Raw genomic sequence first — 14,194 nt, forward strand, 5'->3', positions numbered from 1 at the left:
GATCTTATGATGTAAAAAGCCGAAGGAATAACAAAAACCTACTGACTTATGTTACTTCTTGAAGTTTAGATTGGACAACAGTTAAAGCCTAAAGAGAAGAAAGTAGTAACAAAGAGTGAGGAGAGCAGAGCACAAACTTCTTCAAGGAGCTAAGAAGCCAGTGAGTCATTTCTCCCCAGAACAGAAATGAAAGCCATTTGTCACGCAAAAATAAGGCAGTGAATTTTGGGATAATGTCTGTGCTGCACTGCAGCATTACGCAGCCGCTGTCCTATGCTGTTTCACTGAGTTATGATGCTGGAAAGTTAGCACCCCACCCCCTCTAATTGAGCGCCTGACCTATATTACTCAGGTGCTCAGGAAAGAATGGCCCTGTTGTGAAATTGCATCCTCATTAGCTGGAACCTGCAGCCCATTCATCCTGCTTCCCATCACAAAAAGCCTAATCAGTGTCCTTGCTTTTCTTCTGTTAGATGATTCATACAGAGATGAAGGCATTGCTGTTTTATCTTGGCTAATGCTTTTTATAATGTTGTGTCCCTCCCCATTTCTCAAGTTAGGTTTGTTTGAAAAAAAATGTACTGGGGGAACAAAAGAGTTGGAACTGGGTGAGAGAACTTCCAGTCTGCTGCTACAGAAGGTCAAGAGTGCTTAACACAGACTTGAATCTTAAAGTGTAAATGACTTTTCTTGAAAATTCTTACTGGCTTCGTATTTGCACACTGTTGTGTTCCTCCCTATTTCTTGGTAGTGCTTTCCAGTGAAACTAAGGAGAAAAAGAGAAACACAAAGTCTAACTTTTCCTAGCTGTTACTGCACTGGTATTTTAAATGTGCAATTAACACAAACCCACATTTAATACTAAGAGAGACTTGCAGGAATGAAACTTCAATAAATCTGTTTAAAGCTGTCAAGAGGAGGAGAGGCTGCTGGAGGAAAGTAGCGCCAAAGCAGCTCAGATTGGAGTTGAGTGAATATAGCAATAAAGTCTTTGGGAGTGTTCCTGTGGATAAAACCTCCTCGTTTGATTTGCTGGTATTGTGTACCATTTTAATCACTTATTTGCAAACATCTGGTTGAGCTAATTCTTATTCACAAGAACAAAACACAGAAGACAAAAGCACCACAGATACTTGCATAGATTCCTGAGGTATTCCCACTAGAAGTGACTTAGACCTTTTGGAACGGTTTTTTTTCTTTTAATTTGCAAAAAGACTATCAAACATGTATTAACACATGTAATGAGGGAGCTCTTGAAAATCACAACTTGTTTGTAGAGTGTTCATGAGTTAAAGAAAGGAAAGAGTTCTGATATATGATGTAGATCAAACATAGAAGGGAAAAAAGTGACTCAGGCGTGACTGTCATGAAGTGACAGGTATGAATTAATATGCACCTACCAGTTTATGCACAGACATGGCCTGGGGTATTACTACTTTCAGTTTAGTTAAAGATTAATCCAAAGTCTGCAAAAGTTGATAATTTAATTGCAAACCTTGAGTACCAATGTGTTATGTAACCTTTTCAATATAGTATAGTTTGTAATACAATAAATCCAAGTACTCTCCAGTTGCAGCTATTTGCAACCCTTTGAGAAGCACCATAGATGTGTGTTTTACAGCAGCTTTGTCACTTCAGACATATTTAGTGCTTTGGTGGTTTAACTGAGAGTGATGGACTTTGTGCAGGTTCAAGTTTTGTATCTCTGCACTGTCCCAGTTTTATGCGAAATCAGATATTGTTTGCCCTTCCATAGCAGGCAACGTATAGTAATGTATATTACAGCGGTATAATGGTACATTTTCTTAAGAAGTAACAGCTCTTTCTCTACTCTGAACAGTATAACTTCCTGGTCTTTGGCAGAAATACTGGGCTATGTTATTTTAAATTTTGTCCTTTTTCAGATGCACTGTGTGATCTCTCACATCCACCCGAGTCCCTGTGAGACCCAGCCCAGCAGGAGAAGCTTTATTAGGTCGATGTCTCTTTCATCTTCAGTTGCCAGTTTTAAAGTTTTCCATGTGAGACCTCATCTGCCTGCTTTCCCCTGAGGTGTGGGAGCCCGGGGCCCTGCAGCAAGGGGAGAACACACTGGTCCTCAAGGAGCTACCTGGGGGGAAGGAGGCTGCAAATCCTTGTCCTGTCTGCTCCTTGTCTGGGCTGGGCGTTTGAGCTTATGGAGTAGAGCTTCTCTATTTCACACTTTGATTTCTCTCTTCTGTTGAAGTAGGTGAGGAAAGGTGTAGAGCCCACATTCTCTTTTAAGGCTTTTTTTCTTTTTTCTTCAGTTTTTCCAGATGTAGCTTTGTCAGGTGGGGCTGTTGTTTTCACCTCATCCCTCAATGGCATTGCTGTGCTTGTGCATTGGGGCAATTATGGCAGGAGAAGCCCTCCTTTGATAGCTCATAGCTCTCAAAGAACTACTTTATACCTATATTGTCTAAATAGTTGCTGGCTGGGGTTGTTTGGTTTTTCTAGAGCTCATAGCTAGGCACTGAGAAAATAAACAAGGTCCTGGGCACCTCTCTGGTTCCCACTGCATTTAATCTTAGCTCTATGCTCCGTTGTCCTACCCTGTGGCTGCTGTAAGGTGCTGAGGTTTGTCACTGTGCTTGAGGCTTTGTTAGGCGTGCAACATTCCTGATGAAATCAACACTGACTTTTACTCCCCTAAAATGTGAACGTATCTAAAAGAAGTCTTCTGTGGATATGCTTTGCTGGGTAGGAGGCAGTGAGGCAGCATTTTCCAGGGCTGAAGCCGTAGCCTTTGCTGCCCATCTCTCCTCTAGACAAATGCTTTTCCTGCCGTTCCCTCTTGTCCCTGGCCACATGGTCATCACCTCCAAATCTCACTCCAAGCTCCACTTCATTCCTGCTTCCATACCTGACCACCCTGTCCATCAACTTCTGCAGAAACAGTAGTTGTGGCTACAGATATCAAACTCCACATTCTAAACTAAGGTTGCATCTCTGGTTTCCAGCTGTTGTCCTTTACTTGGTTTCTGCTTGTCTGTCTTAATTCTTTCTTAAAATATCAAGGGAGATGCCATATATATATGGGAAATATTAAGTTGTACTTATTGAAACTGAGTATCCAAGTTGAGATCCTGCCAAGTCTTTTGTATGTGCTCAACTATACATAGTGGGTGACTTCCCTCGCTATAGGGAGCAGAGTTGAATGCGTATGTGCGTGTGGGCAGGAGATCACAGCAATCTTTAACACACCACTGCAGATCACCATTGATGGGTCTTTACATTTATGAGTAAAAAGATGTGCAAAAATCCAGTGGAGAAAAATATTCTTCTTTCTTTTCCCCGTCAAATTGGTAGTATAATGAGTCACAGTAGTGGTTTTTCATTTGTTTATCCTTACAGTTTCCTTTGCTGAGGCCGTATTCTTATTGCCAAATTGTTCACACTTGCTATAGTTTCATGATCCTGTATGCAGAAATGTATGTAGGAAAGAGACTACCTTCAACCCAGGCTTGGTACCTGCTGAAATTGGCTTTTGGAATGACCTAATTTTCTTGAAGCTTGTTGACGGTACTTTGTAAATTAATCTATTCTCAAGGTCCAGTCTAATCTACCAAGCAGGGACTGAAGGAGCCTGTTATAAAGAGCTGATGATAAAGTCCAAATGAAGTCACTGTGTACTTCAAACAAAGAGGAATTATTAAAAAACATTTATTTAATGTATCTTCTTTGAGACCAAAGGTACCAATTAACTAGGACATACTGCAAGTTAAGAGTTCTTTTTGCTGTCAATAACTGTCATACAAGATACATTAGTTCCCTTACAGGCACTCTACCACAGGAATTTTATGCCTCTCATAAATTAAAGCATGAATTATTGTGAGAGGAAAGCACAAGGGCTCCTACTCAGTATATGTTACAGTTAATACAGTCATTTCTTTCATGACCTGGTGAAACTAATGACAAATAAATGGCAGGTCATCTTCTTGGTAGTAATACAAATACATTCTCTGTTTTAGAGCCAGAGAGAGCACAAGTATTGTTACCTTTGATCTAGTGTCCAGCTCTATGTTGCCAGTTTGCTTGCTGTCTTAATCCTGAATTGGTCCCAACCTGAAAGTGATTTACTTGAAAAATATTTTAGGACATGCTACTGTTACTCTGTTTAATTGTATTTTTCTTCTCAGGTAAATTTGAGTATATCTTGTCATTGGTTTCTGAAGTTGGAATTTGAACATGGCTACAGGTCAGCCCACATTTCAGCTGATGGGACTTTCTTAGCCTTCATCTTTATTCTTGCTTTCCTGAAAACTGATGTAAGACGTGGTCAGAAGCTACTAGAAGCAAGTCAGTCACATAAGAGGTAAAAACCCTGCAGAAACTTTTACCTTTGTTTGAGTCACTTCTGTATCATTTTAGATTTAAAGAATACTTTCTTTTCTTTACTATTGTAATAAGAATTGGAAAATATACGACTTTTTATGTCCCACAGGTTTTTATTGTGGAAGAAGTGATAGTGTCATGGAAATCAGCAGAACTTTTTCCATTACTTGCATTTTTCTACTAAATGTGTTGAACCAAGATGTAATTTTAAAAGCATTTCTTTGTCAAAAAAGGGGATAATGAGACAGACAAATCAGCTTCTCAAGCCTATGGGAGAGGAAGTTGGAGCTTAAGGAGCTGGCGAGTTGGAGAAATAGCAGAAGTTCAAGAAAACAATTGTGCCCATGCCTGCTGCAGAAATAGGTGTCTAGAAATGGTTTCATTAGAGAAACTGGCGTTTTTTCACCTGTGGGAGCCATTGCCTGCTCTGTGTTCCTGGGTATCCAATACTTACATAGTGGGACTTTGTTTGTCCCAAAGATTTTGGCATCTGATACAGGAGCTGAGGCACTCAGTTAAGTGAGTTCAATTCACCTCTAGCAAATTATTGTTGGGGCTCATAATGTAGTGTCATGAAGTGCTATAGAATTTATCAGCTGCTCCAACTAAGCAGTAATGTAGGCAAAACTTAATTTTAATATTGTCCTATCTATGTCCTAAGGGTCAGTTGAACTAACATTTTCATATGGGACTATGTAATTCAGTTGGGATCACTTGAGGGAAAAAGAGCAAGAATAGTTTCACACCTAGACTGAGCAGAAGTAACTCATCTGGAGATGTTTACCCCGATTGAAGCAGTAGAGGTCTTCTGGCAAGGAAGACTCAGTGTTCACCTTCTATATTGCAGGGCTGGACTTGTGATTCTCAAATGCCTCTTTTGGTCAAAAGTGACAGGAAAGACAGCAAATTTTTAAGGGGAAGAAAGCAGAAGAATGGCTCTGTAGACATGGTTAGTAGTATATAGGCTCTTCTTGGAGTTAACTTGGTGTTAGAAGGGACACCCAATTCTACCAGCACTGGTAGATATTCAGCATTAGTTGTTAAGTTATGGTATGTACCCTGTTTGCAAGCATATGCTAAAGCTGGAGATGCAATAATAGTTCTGCTATTATTGCTTCTGCTAGATAGATCTAGACAGCATCCTCCCAAATGTGATTTAGTTGCTGTGAGGAAGGAGGTAGGCACTTATGCTATAGATCGTGCAGGGTTATTGATTTCAAATGCAATCTACACAGACGTTGATAAACTCCAGAAGTTTAGGAGGATTTCCTTTACTTGAAGTTTTTCCTCAGGTTTAGTCAGTCTGGAAACAATTGTAAAGAACATTTCTGAAGTTATTATTGAAACTAGGAAGTGGAAAAAAAGAATTTAAATTCCTCAAACAAGCCCTAAAATCCCCATGCTGTTACAATTTTGTGTTAGCACCCTGTGCAGAACCTTCTAGCAGGAATGGCCCATGCTGCCCCAGGGGTTACTGAGTTGACACCTGATGCAAGGGAGGTATCTGGGTTTGGAGAGGAAGGGGAGAGGTGGCCTGTCCTTTGGCAGACAGCTCTTCTCTAGAGCTCTTTATGGAAACACGGGGAGATGAGGGATAATAGGTATTCCTTTTATAGCTGAACAGAGATGTTAGTGCTCGTAGTGCTTCAGTTTTCATTTCCTCTGCTATTGTATGTTTTATGTGAGTGTGTCCGGTAGCTCTTTGGCTTCCTACTGAGGCTGTAGTACATGAACAGGAGGGAAGGAATCTTTGCTCCTAAAGCCTTTTTTTGAAAGCTTTCATTTTGAAATGGAAGAGCAGGCAAGGGTGGGAGGAGGAATGTGAGATAAAGCAACTTGTTCAAGACCATCTGGGAGGTCATTAGTGATGGCAAAGCTTCTGTCAACTGACCGCCACACAACTACCATGCTTGCTGTTGAAAGTAGCCTCAGAAAGAGACAATTTTGTTATCAGTGCTTTTTCTGCATGTTACTTATTGCTTCTCCTCTCCTGGCCGTTTGTCTCTAGGAAGCAGTTAGGACAAATAATTGAAAATCTGTCATGTTTCCTCCTCAGTTTTCCTTCTTCACTGTTTTCTTCTTTTGTGGGGGTGTGTGCTCCTCTCAAAACATTGAGAAACTTCTCTGACTGGCATTCTTCATGCTTTTCGTGACTGAATTATGTTACATTAGCTGTTCCAAACAGACATTGCAATGATCGATAGTATAAAAACAAGACATTGCTACAATTGCCACTGAAGAAAGATTAACTGCCTCTATAGACTTCAAAGAACAGAAGGAGATGGATGGAATCAGGAAAATAGGCCAGTTTCTCCCCAAATGTGTAGAATATACAAAGGGTGTCTCTTATGCCAAATTCCCTGTTGTATGACTGAAAGGTTAGAAGTGGGTGTGCTGTGAGTGCACAAGTCTGTTCTCTGTGAACACTGATTTGGCCTCTCACTCCGCGTGGGTGTTTAAGCTGATCCCAGGGGCAGGTTCATGACAAAAGGATGGATGGTGTTGGTGCTGTTGCTCAATTCCGAGTGCTCTTGACAAGTAGGGAGATTAAAGAGTTGAATGCAACAAGAATGTATCAGGGGGATAATTGTTCTTTGGAAAGATTAAGAATTTGAAATGAGAATGCTTTAGGTTAGAGGTGTGTCAAGACACTTAAAGAATGCAGAAGTATGGGGGGATCAATGAGCCTGTAAAAATTAGCAGCAGATGAAGGGGAGTTCGCAAGGTTCCCGTTGGGCAGTGCCGCCACCAGCACTTCTATGGTATTGTGGACCTACCTGGAGATCAGCGCTCCATACCCATTACTACTCACTTCTGCCATTTCATGAGGCTGATAAATGGAAAATGGGAATTCTTACTTGGTAGGTTGGTAGGAGCTGGTTTGGGAAGACATAATATGATACAGGCAGTGGAGTGGGGAAGGATAGGGAGGGTGTGTGGACCTTGTAGCTCCACACAGGAATTTAAGCTTCAGTGGTTTCTGAGTATGTTTTTTTTGAGTAAGGCTCAGTTTATACGCTCGAGTGAGACTTATGGCTACGTTTAGATCACGCTAATTAGGTTAGAGTCCAAGGCAAGATAATATTTCCCATTATTTATGAGCAAATGTGCATTGTTCCATAGGATCGTAGTTGTTAGAAGACAAAACATTAGAGGACTATTTTGTATTTCCTACAGTATTTAAACCTGAGCTCTCAAATATAGCTGTATTCAGTCACAACCAGAAAAACGGTGAGTTTTCAAATCAAAACAGTATTCGGAACTCAACAGTTGGCCATCAATTCCACAGCATTAATTCTGTCACAAATCAAATACCTCAGAACAAAGGTCTTGTCACCAATTGTTTCTTGCCATGTGGAGAATGCAAATAATTCCATGTGATTGTGCAGTTTATTTACAGGAGCTGTTTTAAACCAGAATAATTAGATGTGGTAGTGTGTGTTAATGGCAGTTAGTTTCCTACTACTGCTAAGGGTTCGTCATCTGCCATTGACATTAATTATTCTGTTTTGGCTCATTGACTTGCAAAATCGCTAAATTATTCCTTTGTTACAAAATACCATATTCAAAAAATGCATTTGATGGAAACACAGGTCTACTCATCATCATTTCACTATCAAAAGCTTGTCTTCTATCCCAGAATGGTTCACTATGGAGAAAAATTGGAGCAAACAGGAATTTTTGCAAATAGCTTTCAAAAGAAATGAAAGTTTTTATATTTAGAGCATGTCTGCTTGTCACTCATACTTCAGCTATCTCACAGTAGAGGGCAGAAGTGATTTCTTTTCAATTTGCGATTTTCAGGCTTGTAAATTGAAAAATCCACATGTGCCCTTTCTAGCTTAAGCAGCATTGACAACAAAAGGTCACATTTTCAAAATGAATATGTTATGCCTTACCCTTTATTGTATCATTATTTTCACATTTTATATTGGCTCACTGCAATGTTTTTTTTTAACATGTGATAATTGTCAATCTAGTTATACTCATAACACCCTTCTGAAAGAGGGAACTCCTATTATGTTTGTTTATAACTAGAAAACTAATTTACAACAAGTCTTCTGGACTTGTCTGTGACAAAGTCAGATGTCAAGTTACTGCACAAGTCGCTGAACTCCTGGTTATGTCATTGTAGCATCTTCTGCAAGGTGGGACTTCTGCTGTTCGTGAGGATGAGGGTGCAGGTTTTACCGTCTTACTCCCTGTGTGCTTTCTGATCTATTGCTGCAAAATCTTTGACGTACTAACATACACTTGAAGGTTTAGAAAGCTTTCTGACTGAAGAGGCACTGACGAACCAAGGAATGGTCAACAAAGACCAGCGCTCAATTGGTGCTTGACAGCAAACATGAGCAGGAATTCTAGACAGCAGCAGGTAGAGAGCAGGCAAATATTTTTGTCACTTTTCTTTGTGGAAGTGATGAATTTGGGTTGTACGATGTTAACTAGACACCTGCTGTGCTTTGTCTGAAGACAAAACCAGCAAGATTTTCACTTGTCTCGTTTTTAACTGCTAGAAGTAGCATCAGATGGTGGACAGCGCTATTATAGCCTGCAATTAAAATGTTCTTGTGGGATTTATTCCTAGACGGTAACAATCTAAGAAACGAACCCATTTGGGAATACAGTTTGTACCAAGAAGGAAGAAAAATCTGAGATGTATGACTTAGCTAAGTGACAATAAGGGATCCTTGACATAATCAAACTACTATTTCAAGGATATGAGCATCAAGCAGGGAATAATTATTCAGGATGGAATGAAGGGTAAAATCAGGAAATGTAAGACTATAAAATGGTTTATCAAAATAGATGGGGGAGGCACATTAGAAACAAGAGCAGCAAGATTTTACTGAAAGTACTTGAAAAACAGACACATGTAACCAAGTGAATAATGGTTTTGCCTTTAGCAGTTGCAATTCCATGAGTGTCGGGGAGCTTGGGGTAGGGGTAGCTGGGTGGTATTCCAGTAGAATAGCTGAATGGCTCAGCTCAGGCTTGCACTGTGCACTGAAAGCTGAATAATAGATAGTTTTACAAGATGGAGAAGATAACCTGGAAGGAAAGATACTCTGGAGCAGAGGAATGGGTAAGAAAAGGTTAGCAGGGCATGTGGCTGTGCAGGCTGTTCAGAGATGGTCTGGGATGAACAGCCTAAGTTGTGCTAAAAAGGGTGGGAGGGGAAGGGATGATGTTGCGATGGGAAAAAGACAGCACCTGGGGACATGGGGCATGTTGATATCGTGGTGTCTCAGGGCAAGGTCGGTGCAGGTGTCGCCTTTCCAGAGAAACAAATGGGGCTCTTCGGAGAGGCTTGAGTCCTTCAGCTGGGGAATGGGGAGGGGGAAGAAGAGACATGACTTTCTAAGACAGGGGAGGGCATGGTATGTGCTTACAAAATCTAGTGCTGGGGCTGGGTCTGAACTGAGGCCTGAGAAACTCCATGCTTCGTTCTTTTTTTTGTATCACCAAATTACTTAATTCATGTGTTTTAGGGGATCAAAAATTTCCTTTTAACAACAGTCTGCAATTTCATTGACTATTCAACATATGTTTCTTTTTAGAAAAAGTTAGTGACATTTTCCATTGGCATAAGGTGATAAAATGAGTTATGTGGATTTGCATGAGCTGCTCTTTATTTTTGAAGTGTTCAAAGACTGCCTCTCTGCTTTTAAACCTTCTAAACCGCTTGCCTCTTGCTGAGGTACCATGTATATTATTCCCAGTGGACAAAAGTATATGACTGGTGTAATTTGAGAGCATGATTCTCTTAATATTCACCTCAGTTTTATAGCAGGGCAACTCCAGGGACTTGTCTGAGTGGGAGCAGACTCTGGCTCAATATCTCTTCACTTTGTGATGGGAACTGTGTAACAGGATCTTCTTAGATTTAAAAAAAACCCTAAAACCTGTTTGGATAATAAAACTTTTAGTAATGAAATAATCATAGATCAGTTGGATTGCCTGAGGGGAAAAACGTGTCTGCCTCTGCTTAATATGTTTTGCTCTTTTGCTTAACCATCCGTTGATGGTATTTCTGCAGTGCAGCAACACAGCCCAGCACTGGTGCTGGCTGGGCAGAGGGTCAGATCAATGCAGGGCAAGTTCCTGTTAATGAGGTTTTGATTCTTTGACATTTCCAATCAATGTTCACTTGAAACACATGGAGTCTGATGTTAGCAATCCGGTTTTCAATTGTTTCTCAAGTAGGAAATAACAAATATTTTTCTCTTTTTTTTAAGTTGAGGTCATAGATTAGTGTTGCTCAATGTTAATTAGCTCTTTAATGTGCCATTGGTCTGCACTTCAGTGAAAGCTTCATTTTGTTTGTGTAGTTATTACCTTTCTAGCAAGAAAGTATTGGTTTATTCTACTAGACAACCTCGATGTCTCTTAATTAGTAACTTTTCCTAATTTAATTGCTTGGCAGTGACTGAAAAATGAATTAGTCTTGCATGTGTACATGATGCAACTACAATTCTTATTAAACATCAGAGGTGTACAACTGGCGAACATATACACCAGTTATCCCACTGTTCATTATATTTTGCCGTCACCTAATTTCTGGGGGATTGCACTTTCCTGTTACTAACCTGACAGAGCAGCAGCTCAGAGGTGAAGCCTCTACTTTCCTGAGGTAGCTAATCTGGTGTTAAAACATTTCTCCTCATCCTGTCTGGGCTCTTCTTTGCCATCAACATGCAACCGGCCACCTGGGTTACTTGTGTCCAGATCCTGCTGTGTGTAGGCTGGAGATCTTTAATTAATTAGTCCCTTCCTCTAGGTGGCTTGTTTCCATTTAAGAGGAGCAGTGAGAGAACAGGCATCAGAAGAGCCAGGAACAGGAGCTTATGGCACTAAGGGTGTGTGTATGCCCAGTTGTCCTGTCTCGGGGATGCTGGGATGCCACGAGGTGTTGAGCCAGGACATGCACAATACAGATCACTGGCAGCTAGAGGTATTTGCTGTTCTGTCAGAGACAGGTCATGTCTGCTGTACTGGTGGCCATATTTTGAGACAGCTCACTTGTTTCAAAAACTATTTGTAAGTGTCTGTCTTCAAGAGAGCATCTGCTTGGGATCCAGAGTGTCACATCGTTTAGACTCACAGCACTGTGTAGTATTAGCACCTTCCTAGAGGCTTAACTTTAACTTTGAGTTTTAGTCCCAGGAACTTAGAGTCTAAATGGTTAACACTGGAGTATCTGACTTGCAATGCCGATGTTCTGTGTTTGGTCTCATCCTGATAAGCTCCTGTTGTGGGAACTAGGGTTGCTGCCTGCATTCTCCCTCTTAAACATGTCATGTTGAACCATTCGTTAGAGTTACTGCAGTCCTTCTTTTGAGGAGGGTTTGTCACCTCTGCCTGGCAGTGAAAGGCCTCTGCTTGATAGTTTTACTGTAAAATGAAGTGCAGCTCAAGGCCTGGTGTGATAACTTTTGGTTGGTTAGAAAGGAATTAGCTGGAGTCCAGCGTTTTCAGAAGAGACAAACCAGCATTTGAACATCTGGCCAGCCAGAGCTCTGCCAACAATAGGCCACTCAGAGATGTGAAGGGAGAGTCGTTTCAGGTGCTTCTTCGGTCCTCTGACTCTGAATTTCCTTGATGTTGCGGACCCTCTGCATAAAAGAGAAAGAGGGACGAGTTCCAGGGCTGGGCTGACCCTGCACTGAACACAGAGGGGTCAGGTACCACAAAGCAACATAAATTGTGATGAATCACAGCTCCTGTTTCCGAAGAGGAAAAAAACCATCCAAATCTACTGAAACTGATATGAAATAAAATGCCTCTCGTACAGAGTAATCATGTGCATTTGCCTTTATATATAATGATTTATAGGGTCTTAAATATACTTCCTTTTATTCTTTGCAGTGTCAGAAAACTGATCAGTTGAACTTGGCTTTGAGAATGAAGTAATGCAACCAGCATAGCTCAGCTCCCAAACAGAACCTTGGTTTTTATTTAGATGAAAATACTCAATAAACTTGTTTTGTGCTGGCTTTGCTATCCTTCAGGATAAATAGGTTTCCAGCACAATTAATAGCTGACCAAAAATGAAGAATACTTGTTTGAGACCTTGGTGGAGGGAGGAAATGAGTCTCAGAGAATGCTGCAAATTGCTCTGGTAGTGTCTTTTCAGAAACGTAATACTGAGCTGCAATTGTAGTCAATTATCAGTTTTTCTCTACTATACTTTGATCCTTATAGCAATTTTTTGTTTCTTTTGCTAGTATTCATACCCCCCAAAAAGAAATGTAACAAGATACCTAAATTGCTGACTATCTTGTGTGCAATATCGATTGGGCTCATTGATGCTGGGTTATCTAAGACTAAATTGGCATCAATTTTTTCCCTCTGAAGATTTTGTGTTCTTTTTAATTGCTGGAGGAAGGTCAGCACAGAGTGTACCCTCTGGCTTTTAATCTTAGACGGAAATGTCTTAAATGAATAGAAAACTGCATGTCAGCGAAATGAACTCTTGCTGAAAGCAATGTGTAGGCTTCTCATGTTTTGCATTGGTGATGACATAAGCTTTGACCTTGGCCTGTATCTTTTGGAAAGAAGAGTAACGTTTGTTCCCTTCAGCTTAATAACGCTGATGGGAGGAACTGTGCACTTGCAGAACAACAGTCCTGACCTGCAGTTTGTAGCACTGGCTGGATAAATACTTTTTTTTAATATTGAAGTGCTGTTCTTTATAATTTCTCAGTGTAAGGATCCTAACTTCTGTCTTTATATGGTCAAAATGTAAGTGGAAGAAATATGTGTGGTTAGGGTTTAATGTGGTAAATTAATTTCTTGGCTGTTCCTGCAGCCAGTCCGGCAGATGGAGAGCTGAACTTGTGGGTAGGTCGGTCTGTCCCTACATCCTAAAGGACTTTCTGAGCTTATCCCTTCTCTTTTTTTCCAGCTACGGTGGGCAGGAAACAAGACTCCTCTGTGATACCTCTGTCCCAAAACAGGGGAGGAAGGGAATGGATGCTGTGGGGAGAGGAGTCCTGTTTGTTTCTCCCTGAATGCTTGCTAAGGTATCTGCTGAGTCCTGCAACTCAGCTCTGAGAAACAGGAGCAAATATGCATCAAAAACAACCCCTCTCAAAAGCAGCTGGCAAGATGGAGCTGTCAGCATAGGCAGCGTGTTGGTACACTGGGACAGAAGATTAGCGTCTCCTTTGGAAATTATCTCAGGGTGCTTGCATCAAATGCTGTGGTTGAATGAAGAGGGACAGAAGTTTATTTTCCCTCTGCCTGAGCTCACCAAAACACATGAAAAGACCTCAAGCCCATTTCCCTCAGGGCTTTGGCTTGTATTTCCTTGTTGAGACAGGAGATTCCAGAGCTGCCCATCTGTTAGGGAACCAAAAGGTGAAATACATCTGGTGTCCACCCCCAGTTCTGCACATCCTGAGGAGAAACAAGTTCACTATTTCTGTTGAAGCCCAGTGAGGGGAAGAAGGAAGTAGAACAACTGAAAAACTTCTCAGCAAATTAAAGAATATTTGGAGGATAAAACAGGCCTGGGGGCATCACTGTGGCTTTGAACAAAGCTGGGAAGTGTTACTGGTCTCTTTTTGCAGAGCTCTGTGTAAACAGTTTCCAGTTGGGTGAATTTAGAGGTCTGATCTGAGATTTCAGTTCAATTGTCCCCAGTTGCTCAGGGACATGCTCAGGCAATTGTAGTTGGGAGATTTTTCATGTCTCCAATTTGACCATCTGCCTTTGACAATAAAGCGTGTGCGCCAGTTGATGAGATGTTGTAAGGAAACACACAGAACACACTGGGCAAAATGCTGTGGGCTCTTTGTGTCTCATTTCTCCCCAAGCCTGTAGCCAAGGAATG

General features: G+C 41.0%; 1 long non-coding RNA gene across 3 annotated transcripts in view; it reads left to right on the top strand.

Annotated features, from left to right (window-relative positions):
• The first annotated feature begins 4,175 nt into the window (after window positions 1–4,175).
• Window positions 4,176–14,194, top strand: part of LOC139828837 (uncharacterized) — a 352,305-nt gene continuing 342,286 nt past the window's right edge. For all 3 annotated transcript variants that reach the window (XR_011740842.1, XR_011740840.1, XR_011740843.1), the window contains exon 1: window positions 4,176–4,336. This is a non-coding gene — a long non-coding RNA (uncharacterized lncRNA). The remainder of the gene's footprint in view (window positions 4,337–14,194) is intronic.

This window comes from Patagioenas fasciata, chromosome 11 (genome assembly GCF_037038585.1).
Source record: "Patagioenas fasciata isolate bPatFas1 chromosome 11, bPatFas1.hap1, whole genome shotgun sequence".
NCBI classification, from domain to species: domain Eukaryota; kingdom Metazoa; phylum Chordata; class Aves; order Columbiformes; family Columbidae; genus Patagioenas; species Patagioenas fasciata.